The 12201-nt window shown below is 45.9% G+C and overlaps 1 protein-coding gene across 1 annotated transcript in view; it reads right to left on the bottom strand.

Moving 5' to 3' along the window:
* Positions 1 to 7206, bottom strand: part of AXIN2 (axin 2) — a 44448-nt gene extending 37242 nt beyond the window's left edge. The window contains exon 1 of the mRNA XM_065693549.1: positions 6986 to 7206. The gene's annotated coding sequence lies outside the window, so the exon portion shown is untranslated. The remainder of the gene's footprint in view (positions 1 to 6985) is intronic.
* Between the last annotated feature and the right edge of the window lie 4995 nt (positions 7207 to 12201).

Genomic DNA, 12201 nt, shown 5'->3' with positions numbered 1-12201 from the left:
CTCCCAGCACCTGATGTTACATTGGGCATGACCATGCCTGTCTATGCTTAACTGCTGACCTATCTTCATCATCCAGTAATTAATATGCTGAGGCAAAGTCATGTTCCAACACAGCCTAGTTTTCTAATGAAGACAAGTGCCAAGAAGGATTAGAAACAAATGGGAACACCCCGAGATGGCTCCTCATTCACCGAGCCACTGTGGGCCATTGCTCCTCCACCTCCAGAGCCCAGCATGCACAAACCCAGCAGGACCAAAGGGAATCTTGTCCTGGCTGATTCCTGCCAAAGCAGAAACCCCAAAGTGTGGCTGAGCCACTCGCTCCTGCTCCAACTGCTCTGATGTTTGGCCAATTATCAGCACCTGGATACTCAGGCAAAGGGAGGTAATGAAGGAAGAAAGGAACACTTTCAAGTTCTTGTTGTTCTCCTGTAATAACACTGCTAGTCAGTCTGCCCGGAGACGGTCAGGGCACAGCCTGGCTCTTGGAAGCATTATTTGCTGCTGGAAATCCCAGCGGCTGTGTTGTGGGGAGCATGGGCTCATCCCATGGAAGGCTGAGTCCTATCCCATAGGATAGGGCTGGCTGCAGCAATGTACCCTCTTGCACTATGATTATTACTTAATTCCCTCCCCCCCCCCGCCCTTCAAGCTCATTATATCAAGGAACAGAGTCAAATACCATAGAGAAGCTCACAGCCCAGGGGGCTGTGACTGACCTGGGCAAAGCTGCACCCAACGAGCTGCTTGGGGGGACAAGTCCTGTCTCAGGTCCTGCCCCAGACCCAGGCAAACCTTGCAGGGAGAGGGCCAGCTTCCTTAATCCTTGACAAAGGGACAAAACAGTGCCACAAATTGTGCCACCATGTATTCCGAGGAGCCTCAGGACCTCTCTCCATCACAGCCCCATCACACCTCCCTTTTTCTCCATGTGTCAGATAGAGAGAAGGCAGATAACGAGAGCAACTCGCCTCCCCATGATTTACTCCTTCTTTTATTGTCACAAAAGGCCCCCTCAGACACCATATCATGTATGTACTGGGGCAGACTGGTCCTATAGCAACTTCTCCTCACTCTGATACGTGACCCACTGTGAAAAACAAATCTCCATCTTTATGGAATATAAGGCAGAAGCTCTTCCCTGTGAGGGTGCTGAGGCGCTGGCACAGGGTGCCCAGAGAAGCTGTGGCTGCCGCATCCCTGGTGGTGTTCAAGGCCGGGATGGACACAAGGGTGTGGAGCAACCTGTTCTAGTGGAAGGTGTCCCTGACTGTGACAGGGGTTGGAACTGGTTGAGCTTTAAGGTCCCTTCATCCTAAACCATTCCATGATTCTATCTCAGGGGTTCCTTGCCTTTACAAGAGCAGGGAGTGATCCCAGGCTCCTGCCGAACACCCTCCTCTCCAGAAGGGAGCTGGGGCTGAATAAAACCTCACTGGATCCCCCTTCACATGGCAGAGGGGAGGAGAGGTGCAGCCACCCTTCGCGAGGCCGCGGTGAGGTTTTGTGCCTCCAAAGAGTTGGCAAATCCCCGGATAAAAGGGAAAATATGTTCATAATAAATAACACTGAAGTAACACATTGCGAAATATTTACTCCCTCGGAAAGGCGGCTGTTTGCTTTCAGTGGAGCTGCTATCTGATCCTCTGCCAAACAGCACTGAGCGCCTGTAAAAGATACTTCTCTGTGGCTGGCGAGGGAAAACCAGGTGCCCAAAAGTGTGTGCGTGCAGGGGGAGATGTGCACAGAGTCTTGGGGGTCCTGCAAGCCCCCCTTAAAGCTTCTGCAGAGCAGAGACACCATGAGCTGAAACTCTAGTTTTAATGCAACTAATGATATGTCAATGTAGAGACTGGGGGAAGGAGAATAGAAGGGGGGAAAGAAAGAGGCGTTGATAAAATACTTGTTAGAAAGAAAATTGGATTAGTGGTGCCATTCTGGCCATGAAGTTCTTTGAGCTAGAGAAAAGAAAATAATAATCTTGTTCCTTTTCCCCCCCTCCTCTCTCCGCAGCCCACAGAAGGCCTCACAGCCAAAACATCAGCCCTTCTAATCTTATTTTCTTTCTTCTAGCATGTATTTTATTAACCCCTTTTCTCATTTAGCTGCTATGAATAGCTCAGTGGGTAACATCCTTCTTAGAAAGTGAAAACCTCCTTGGAGATGCGGTGCAAGAAGAGAAATGCAGACAAACTTCCAGCTCCCGCGCTCGGAAGAAAAGCCCCCTCTGTAATCCTGTCTGGTGAATCCCAACATTGTACCTCAAGGTAGCTGTCAGTTCCAGGTCCCCTCTTTGGAGCAAGGAATTCATCTGCTAGGAGATTGTTCCTGGCTGTGTAACTCCATGGACGTGGAGCAGAGATTAGAAAACAAACACCCTTCATTCTCATTGGGAAAGTATATGCATGTATATATATAGCAAATACAGCCCTGCAAGATGAAGTTGGGCACTCTGAATTACCTTTCTTTTAGAGCTATCAGTCACATCCAATGAAATCCCCAGTGTGGGCTGGGATGCTCAAAGTGATACTTGATTTGTCCTCCTATACCCATGCCAGGATTTTGTGCCCCATAAGACGTAGGCAAACTGGGGCCTCTGAAAGCTCAGGGACCAGTTTTCCCTTTGCACAACAGTGATATAAATGCGGCCAAAAGGAAAAAAACTACTATTAGATTCTCAGATCCAAATGAGACAGCCCTGCACTGCACTGCCGTAACTGAGAACACCAATTTGGTCTCACCATAAAGAAAATACCAGCTCCACCAAGTTTGGCTGTTGCCTCCTTCTCTGCAAGGAGCAAGCCTTCCTGGGAGAGGAGCAGGGTCCAGCCCCATGCGTATTTGTGTGTTATTTTCCTTGACAGCTGTGGTGCATAGTGGTAAGTGCATGTTTAATTCATTCACAATTTATGGTGTAATGAGAACAATGAATGTGTCTGAGGGAATAATTGCTTCACGGCGGGGATGCTGGAGAGTTCAAGTTGGTTGGCACCTGGACTTTGAATCAGGGCTGGCGGGGATTGGCTCCGCCAGCCTCACAATAGCAGGGATAACAAAGCCGATGGGGATGGGGAGGGGGTTCAAAGTTGCCCTGCGCTGCCCGGGAGAGCTGTGAGAGCCTTTGCTGGGACAGCAGTGGCTGGATCTGAGCCCCGTTTGACCCGTCTGGCCCCATTTACTGGGTATCCAGTGCGGGTGGCTGATGTGGTAGCTGGCTTTTCCCAACCTGTATTTTCAAGCAAGTTTTGCTGTGCTGCAAATCCATGCCCCTTGAAAATCAAGGTTTTTTTCCTCCTCATCTCCTTCTAAGACCTCTTCACTGCCTGGTCCTGGCTGCATCTACCAAACCGCTCCTTTTGTTGGGGGTGCAGAGAGGGGGTTGACCCTTTCCAGTGTCCTCAGCAGCCACATGGAGTTTCAGAGGCCTCAGAGGTCAAGAGCATCCATATAGAGAGCCCAGGAGCTCCGAGCGTCTCCCAGCTGTCCCCACAGCAGCTGTGCTTGCAGCCCCCAAACAAAGCTCATTAGGGGGCTTGTTAGGATGCTCAGGGGCTGCTCTGTGCTGTCCTGCAGGAGCCCTGAAATGAAACCACCTCAAGAAGGCTGTGTTGAGAGGACATCGCGCTTGGCTCTGTGTGCCAGTGTCTGGTTGTTCATCAGTCTCAGAGCAGATAGATGGTGTTATCTATCATGGGCTCTTTCCTGCAGTGGCTGAGCAGGGCCAGATTTAGAGTTGACAATAAAGAGATGCCGACAAAGGGTTGCTCAAGCCTTGGCCCATGCAGTGCAAGATCTGCTGCAGCCCTCTCAGCAGCTCCTGCCTCTTGGCACCCAGCGGAAGCACGGCTCCGATTTCTCAAACAGACATGTCAAAGCCTGAGCAACAAATCTTCCCTGCCACAAATCCACCCCGAGGAGATCATCTATCAAGATGGGGCTCTTGGACCCAGCATCGCAAGTCTGAGGGAAACAGGCTTGTAAAGCACTGCGAGCCTCTCGGATGGAAGGTGCCATGTAACCACAGAGGCTGTTGTTAATTATTACACCGTTATATTGGGGAGCTATAGACCATCAGCACTCAGGCTTTTCCATACATGGGCTGCAAGGGATGGAGCTGGGTCCCCATTCTCCTTCTCCATATGGGAAAGCTCTGCACTGGGGATGGGCTTGCCTTGGACATCTTTCACAGATGCTGAGCCGAGAGCCCTGTTACACATTAACCCCCATGCAGGGCTCTATGAAATGTTTTGAACACGTATGTAACACTCGGTAGTAAATAGAGCCTGCTTTTAGCTGGGGCAACATCTGGGTATGAGCAGATGTGGGCTGAGCTGACGAGCAAACCACTGCAGGGCATTCCTTAGGGACTGAAGGCATTTTTCTAAGTGTTTAAATGGTTTAGGTGCATAAATTCAAAGCTGTCACTTGACTTAGGAGCCTAATTCAGATTGAAAAGATCAAGATTTTAGGCTCTTATGTCCCCTTGGAAGTATTCCACCTGTCTACACGATAGCAATAGCCAGTTAGGAGTGGGAGATAGACTATAGGTGCAGACAGACACATGAATTTGTAGTCCTGACAGAGAACCGTGTTTTATCCCATCTAGTCTGAGGTTAAACACAACGTTCTGTCAAGCCACATACAGAGGAAAACATGGTTTGGCAGCAGTGTCTTGCATAACCACGGCTGAACATGGCATTACCTCTGTGCACGATTTGCATCGCGGGGAGCGGCTGCCAGTTTTACTTTCATCTGTGTCTTAGGAACATCGAGGAAGCAGCGTTGCTGTAAATACATCAGCCCTCACATCCTCCCTGCAATGCTCTGTCTCATCACTGTGTTCTCTGGAGCTACAGCTGCTCAGTGTAAACCCTGATACCTCCCTGCCTTGGGAGAACAAATAACAGACACTAGGAGACACCCCACCAGGATGTAGCCTTTGTCTCTCCATAGGCAAGAACAGGCTAAAACCAAAGGTGACTGCAGATGTAAAAGGTGAACTTGGCTGGGGTGCAATGCCCCTGCTCCATCCCTTCCCAAAGGTCAGCTGTGGCTTGAGCCCCCCAGAAGTCCCATCCCAAAGGAAGATCCAGACTGACTCTCAAGCCCAATCTCCTGTCTAGTCTTCCAACAGAATAAATACATCCCTGTATCCCAGGTCAGGGTACAAATAAAAGCATCCATAATTGCACATCGTTAATTACTGAGGGTGTTCGGGTTTCTTGGAGAACATCAGGTTGTGAAGAATCTCAATCAAAGAGCCCTTAGGGCATTCAAATCAAGGCAAGCATCAAACCCCAGAGCTGTTTTGAAAACACAGCTTCAAACGCACACTGAGAAGGGGAAAGGCTTTAACCTGCCTGCCCAGTAAATAACACGCCCTGGAAGGGCTCCTCACCACAAAGCAAGGCCAAAGGCTGTGACCTCAGGGGTACAAACATCGGCAGGAGCCTCCTGGGACTCCCAGGACTAATAAGAGGCTGATTTCAGGCACCTTTAACCACAGCCTTCACCCCAACACTGGCAGTAGCCATCACACCACAGGCAAGAGAGGGAGATGTTTCCTCCACTGTATTTGCTCTGTTGCTCTCCCAAGCCTAGTCTTTTGTACCCATTCAGTGTAGATCTGAGCCTGCACTTACACGGGATGCATTTTACAGAGTTGTTTTTCACCAGTTCAGAAACAATTAGAAGAAAAGTCAACTTTGTCAATAAAGTATGATTGATAACTACAACCTCTGAACATATTTTTAGCTAGACCAAACCAATGCATACCATAGGATTATGCTCTTATGGCAACGGAACAGTATTGCAAGCAAGTAAAGTGTGCAAAGAGGGAGTGAAAGCAGCAAAAAGTAGAATTAAAAACATAATAATCACAAATTGAAAAGAAAAGGTAAATATACACAATTACTGACCTATGCCCCAAGTTTAATTCCAAATGGGATAAAAGACTGATGTTCAAAAAAGATAGATTTAAGAGAATGTGCTATAATTAGAATCACGGAATTAATTTCAGTCTATTTAATAATGTCCTATTGAATTAACTGGGTATTATTTTCATGAGACCTTAGAGAAAATTATGATGAGTGAAACCAGGAAATCACAACCTTTTGCAATTGTGAGATTGAGGGAACTTAGTCTGTTCTGCTTAAAAAGATTTAATCAGAAGAGATCTGATCACAGTCAGTAAGAACGCAGAAGAGGATTCAATAATATGGAGAAGTAGTTCTTTTCCTAGTAGAGATGGTTTATTTCAGCCAAACCCACCGGATTTGAAGCAGAAAATTAATTCAGGGAAGTTTTAGGAGTGGTGGGCCTGGGCCACTCCTAAGTCCCTTTTAGTCTTTAGATCTCTAAGTACAAGTTTCTAAGCACCCATGCAGCTATTTCATAGCTCAGCACTCATATGAGTATGTGCAAGTTTACTTAGAAATGGTCATCATATGAAAAAGAGAAATAAAGGTCTGCAGATCCAGAGAGCTGCACACATCGATCAGAAAGCTTCTAAGCAGTCACATGAATTTCGAAACACTATTTCAGTTTAAGCTTAGCATTTCCCACTCTCTTCCTTACAACAGCAATATACCTTACAGTGACTATCTGGCCAAATTCCAGCATGTTCTGTAACAACAGCACTTGCAGGCAAAGGACTATCAGTCCCTCCTCCCCCAGGAACCTCCCATGCTGCTCTATAGGTTTAATATAACCACAGCCACCATTTCCAAAACCCCACATGTATAATGCAGAGGCAATTCCTCTGCAAAGATAACATGAAGCAAATCAATACAGTTTAGCATTGCCTGGAGAGAAAATACCAACTCCCACTAGATATATAGGAAGGAACATAGTCTACAGCCCTTACTAGATCCATCAGAAATATTGAATAACTTGATTCTACCAACACATCACCATGTCCTACTGAAACACAAACCCACTCCACACAGAATGCTGCCTCTACCATTATAAAACCCCATCAGCTTACTGCAGTGTAAGATGTTCCATTGTCCTGTGCAGACAAGATGCTTGCATGATCCTTCCTATAGCAAAGCTGGAGATGCTGATGCAGAGGGCTGGATGCAAAGCTCATGGAGCACTGAAGGTAAAGATGTGGTTGGACTCAATAATTTTAAAGATCTTTCCCAACCTAACTAATTCTCTATGCAGAATTCAGCTCCTTAGAGAAGGACTGCCTTAGCTCTGAGGAAGACATGTGGCAGCATAAACCAGCTCAGGTATAAACTGCACTAAAGGCAGAAGCTACTCATCAAACCCAGCTGTGAGCCTGAAACCCCCAGAAGGTTTATTAGCACACCCAGGCATGGGGATAGGCCTGGAGTTAAGTGCAGGGTTAAGGTTAAGTGTTTGCACATGTGCTTTATTGAAGTAGGGCCAAAGCTTCAGGTGGGATGTGCCCTGCAGGGAACTGACTTGTTTGTCCTCCTGCTTTTTGTCTACAGTCTGGTAGGTCCTTATTGTTTTGCACTTGTTCAGATGCTGCCACGAACAGCGTTAAAAATGGAAGATGTTTCTCAAATTATTTCAAGTGCAAACCACTTGATTTTGTGTTATTTCCACTTAAGAGCTGAAATAACACAGTATGAGTGTGGACAAATTCACACAACCTGCTTTGAGGGCTTCCAGAAATGCTTCCATAACCACCTTTGACTGGTGTGCTCACACTGCTCTGTAAGAAGGGGACAAACCAACACACCATGAGCTCCTCAGCAGAAGTCACGGACAATTTCAGCTGTAATATTCAGCTCTATTAGAAGCAGTAATTAACGGTAAATGGAGTTGTTGAATGTTTGCTCTGTACCTGGATGAGGCCTGGATGCCCAGTAGCCAAATCATGTGCTAAACAGGTTCCTGGTGCCATAAATGCACCATGGGCTCCATAAACAAGTGCTTGGGGAACTCATCCTTTCTAGTGCTCAGAGCACCCTACAGTAAGCATTTTGCTGCAATACTCAGCTACAGACTATGGAGAAGGATTTGAATTTCCTACACTGCCAGCCTGGAATTTACAGTATGTTTCAGGTATCTGAATGCCCAAGGGGCTTTATGTTATACCCAGTGTTACCAGTCCTGTGCCATGGTATGCAGCTCCTGCCTCCCAGTGCCAATTCTCCATCCTTTTGCTGACTACTGCACTCTCCTCCACCAGGAACCTGGGACAAGCGTTCCATCTGCTACAGCCCAGGGAAGATGAGGAAGAGCTGATTAAAATCAGAGTTTTCATTGAGTTTTCATTGTAGATTCAAATCTATACTGAAATTAGTCACCCAATGAGCTCATCCAACAGGGATGAACAAACAAGAAGATGACAAGCAAGTGTCGATAAGTCTCAGAAGATGTAACATTCCTGAGCACAATTAAACACAGCCTTACAAACATCGAGGCTGTGACTGTTCATAAAATCCATACGGAGTCATTAGACTTCTTCTTAGGTCTCTTTCTCCACCACCCTTAGATGCAGAATGAGAGCCTGACTGTGTAAAAACTTACCGAGTTTTAGGTGGGCTCTGAATTTAAAGAGAAAGTGCCATTTCTGAGGAATTCCCTTCTAAAAATGCTCGTTCTGGAAGTCACCTGTGAAACCACAGGCCACTGCAGACAAAGTCCCTCAAGTTAATCATGTTAACAGCTGAGCCTGTTCTACAGCTAATGGTGGAGGTCTATATCAGTATTGAGTCTTACTGGGTAGGTACTACCTCTCAGGAGACATGGATTGTCAGCTAAACCTCATCAAACATGGCCTGCACCTTCCAGGAGTTCTCAGCATTGATCCTCTGAAGAAACAAGGATGGTGTTATCGAATCCTCGATTTCAGCTCAGAATCACTCTGAAAGACAGGTTTCTTATGGATGCTAGGCCTAGAATTTGAATAAATACGTGAAGCCTTTCTGGGCAAAACCGGACAAAGTGAACGTCAGCATTAGTTTAGCTTAAATAAGAACACCAACAGAATTAGGACCCACAACCTTCTTTTGAAACGATGGACAAATCTGCCCAGTATTAAACTTTGATACCAGGTTTCAAATGGGAGAAGAACAAGATTCCCAAAGTATAAATCTGGTGAATAGATGTCATGGAGTTGGAAATATTGTGCTGTACCTTAACTGCCCAGCTGAGATAAAGGTATTCCTTTACTTTGCTCCCTCTACAAATACACATTTCCTTGTTTTCAATCCTAAGTGCTGAGACTAAGTGTGATACACGTGCTGACATAATACAGGTTCATGGGATAAAGGCTGCATCAGCAGAGGTCAGGATCAGGGGCTGCAAACAAGGGCATGACACAAGATCTTCACTCTTTTCTTTCCCGTGTCTGTCAGTGAAGGAGAGATCGTCTTGTGGCAGCAGATGGTAAATAAGTGATATTTTGTCCAGGAACTTGCCTTATTTACATTAGCACAAATGTCAGGTAACACGAACGTGAGCTGCGTAATTCCTATGGCAAAGGGGTACGCTGCTCCCCAAACACAGCGCCCTCCCCGTCCTTCTCTCACACATGACACATTTTTGCAGGATCAGATGCTTATTCAGTCCTTTCGATGCTTGTTCATACAAAATTATTTCTAATTTAGGGAGGAAAAGTGTTATTTAATTATCTTTTCTTGGTTTGAGTTGACCAACTGCACATCTTCAGCTGGCTCCATCAAAGGAGCCACCAGTCCCAGAGCACATCGAACTTTAAGTGGGCTGTAGTTGGCAGACTTAAAATTGATCATGCGTTTTAGTTTCAGTAACTTGCAATTTCTGCACCCTTTGATAGCACGCTTTAAAGAACAAGTCTTCTTTAATGACAAAGGCTTAAAAGAAATGACCTTTCTGAGCAAAATATCAAAGCTTAGGAAAGATAGTTCCTTGGAAAAAAAAGTCTGAATTAAAGTGACCTTGTGTTCTGAAACTTTTTCATGCAATATCTGATGCCTTTTCCTTTGTACCCTCAGAACAAGACCAAGCATAATTTAGTAGCGTGGTGCCTCCAGTACATTCTGTGATTTGGGAAGGACTTGCAGTGCATTGAGATAATTAAAGGAAATAAATCAGATCCCATGTACAGTCTCCATCAAGACTGCTCATCACTAGAATCAAAGCTGTGATGGTTTTCAGGAAATTCAATAAAACGCTGCAAGATATTCTAGTGATTGCAAGTATTTTCTTCTGGTGACAATAAAATCTCTTCCTCTGCAGCAAAATCATTTCTTGGTTTGAAAGCACCGTCAGCAGAGATTTGGGCAAGTACCAGGAGTATCTACTGTCACCAGCACAATTACAGCACTGTTGCAGCAGAAAGCAGAGGGCTGGCAGGAGGAGGGAGGTTGTATCCCTTTTCTTCCAAGTGCACCAGAAACGAGCATATTTGTTACGTGTAACACAAGAACTGTGAGTGGCACTAAAATAATGTGTCACCTTGCTAAGGGTCACCTCCCTTGGCACTGGTGAGAAATGTTATGATGATGCCTTTTTCTCACGGGGTTTTATGGAGAGGGAAACAAAGCAAAATCAGTAAAATAAGTAAATAAAACAGACAAATAAAGCTGTAACCATACTCAAGCTGTTTTCACCAGAGCTTGTTTTGTGGACAGTGAGGCCAGTTACCAGCCACTGGCAATTTCTTACCTAGCAGGGGAAAAGAGAGATAAAGAGCAGGTAATACGTATGAAAACATTTCTAATCCTGCCATTTGGACACTACTTGGTACAAAAATGATCAAAGAAATGTTAATAACTATGAGAGAACTCCAACCAACCTTGAGTCTAAGTTCTTATCAGGCTTACAAGCACCTTCAAAATGGCTCTCACGCTGTATGTGATGTAGGAGAGAGTTTTCCAGTTTAAAAACTGATTGCCCAACATCTACTTTTCTCAAACTGCTTTTTGATCAATGACATCAGCAACCCAATTCCATCAAAAATAAGGACATTCAGGCCTGAACTGAAGTAGCTAGAAGAGGGTCCATGTCTTTCTGTATGGATGTACCCCCCTTACCACTTTCAAAAGCACCATAACCAGCCAGAGATCATGCAAACACACAAGCAGAACAGCAGAATCAAAAATGCCTCATTTCCTTCGTGCAGGAGAAGAGAGATTTCACTGTTCCCATGTCTGTTAGGACAAAGGCAATAACCACTGGGTAAATGCCAGCATGAGCTGTTGGTGCTCTTCCCAAAGAGCTCAACCATCACTGCCCTGCACATCTCTGAGTAGAATCATAGAATCATTGAATGGTTTGGGTTGGAAGGGACCTTAAAACTCATCCAGTTCCAAGCCCCTGCCATGGACAAGAACACCTTCCACTAGACCAGGTTGCTTCAAGCCCCGTCCAACTTGGCCTTGATGCTTTTGTTGAAAGTCAAAAGAATGGATACTGAGGCAATCTGCAATAAGAGAATTAAAGTCTTGTCATTCTCCTCATTTTTCATCATCATATAACCTTCAATGCTGTGTAAGTTTAATGTTTAAGAACTACTATAGACAAAAGTGACGTGAAGAAGCTTATGGTCTTTGTACAACCAGTCAAATGCATTTCATTTTACTGATCGCAATGAACTAAATGCACCCTGACAATTTCCTCCTACCAAAACTCCCCGTTGCCCCAGGCAAGGCTTTGTGGCACCTGCCACAGCACCTCCTCGCTTATCAGAGCCATGACAAGCCCTTATCTATAATGAGAAGAATCACTTGTTGATTCCAGGAAGGTGGAAAACCTGCCCAGGCTCAGACCAGGCTGACAATCAGCAAAGCTGAAGCCTGTGCTTGGCAAGGAGCTCCCCGCCAGCGCTGTCAGGTGGAGGGGCGGATGGAGCTCAACCTGCCAAAGCCTCTCCTCATTGATCTCCATGCCAGGTGTGATAAGAGAGCAGCTGGAGAGCTGGGACTCGGGACCGCCACATCCAGCCGCAGGCACGCCAGGACCCTCTGAATCCTGTGGGGATCACTGTGCCACTGGGGCAAGGGAGGAGAAGTGGCTGTTCCCATCAGCAGTGAGACCCTCTGGGTCTCAGGGCCACAGCTGGACTTGGAAGACTGGAATTTCTGGCCTCTCACAAGCACTCAGACCATTAACAGTGCCGGCAGGATGGTGCCTAGGGAAGAAAAAGGCTATTCTTGTATTCGGCATATCTAAATTTACAGATTACAAATGTACTAATGTACACCCTGGTGCACGGATGGCCAAGAGATAAGGAAGCCT

Source organism: Lathamus discolor, chromosome 13 (assembly GCF_037157495.1).
Source record: "Lathamus discolor isolate bLatDis1 chromosome 13, bLatDis1.hap1, whole genome shotgun sequence".
NCBI lineage: Eukaryota > Metazoa > Chordata > Aves > Psittaciformes > Psittacidae > Lathamus > Lathamus discolor.
This window is presented reverse-complemented; position numbering and strand designations above follow the sequence as displayed.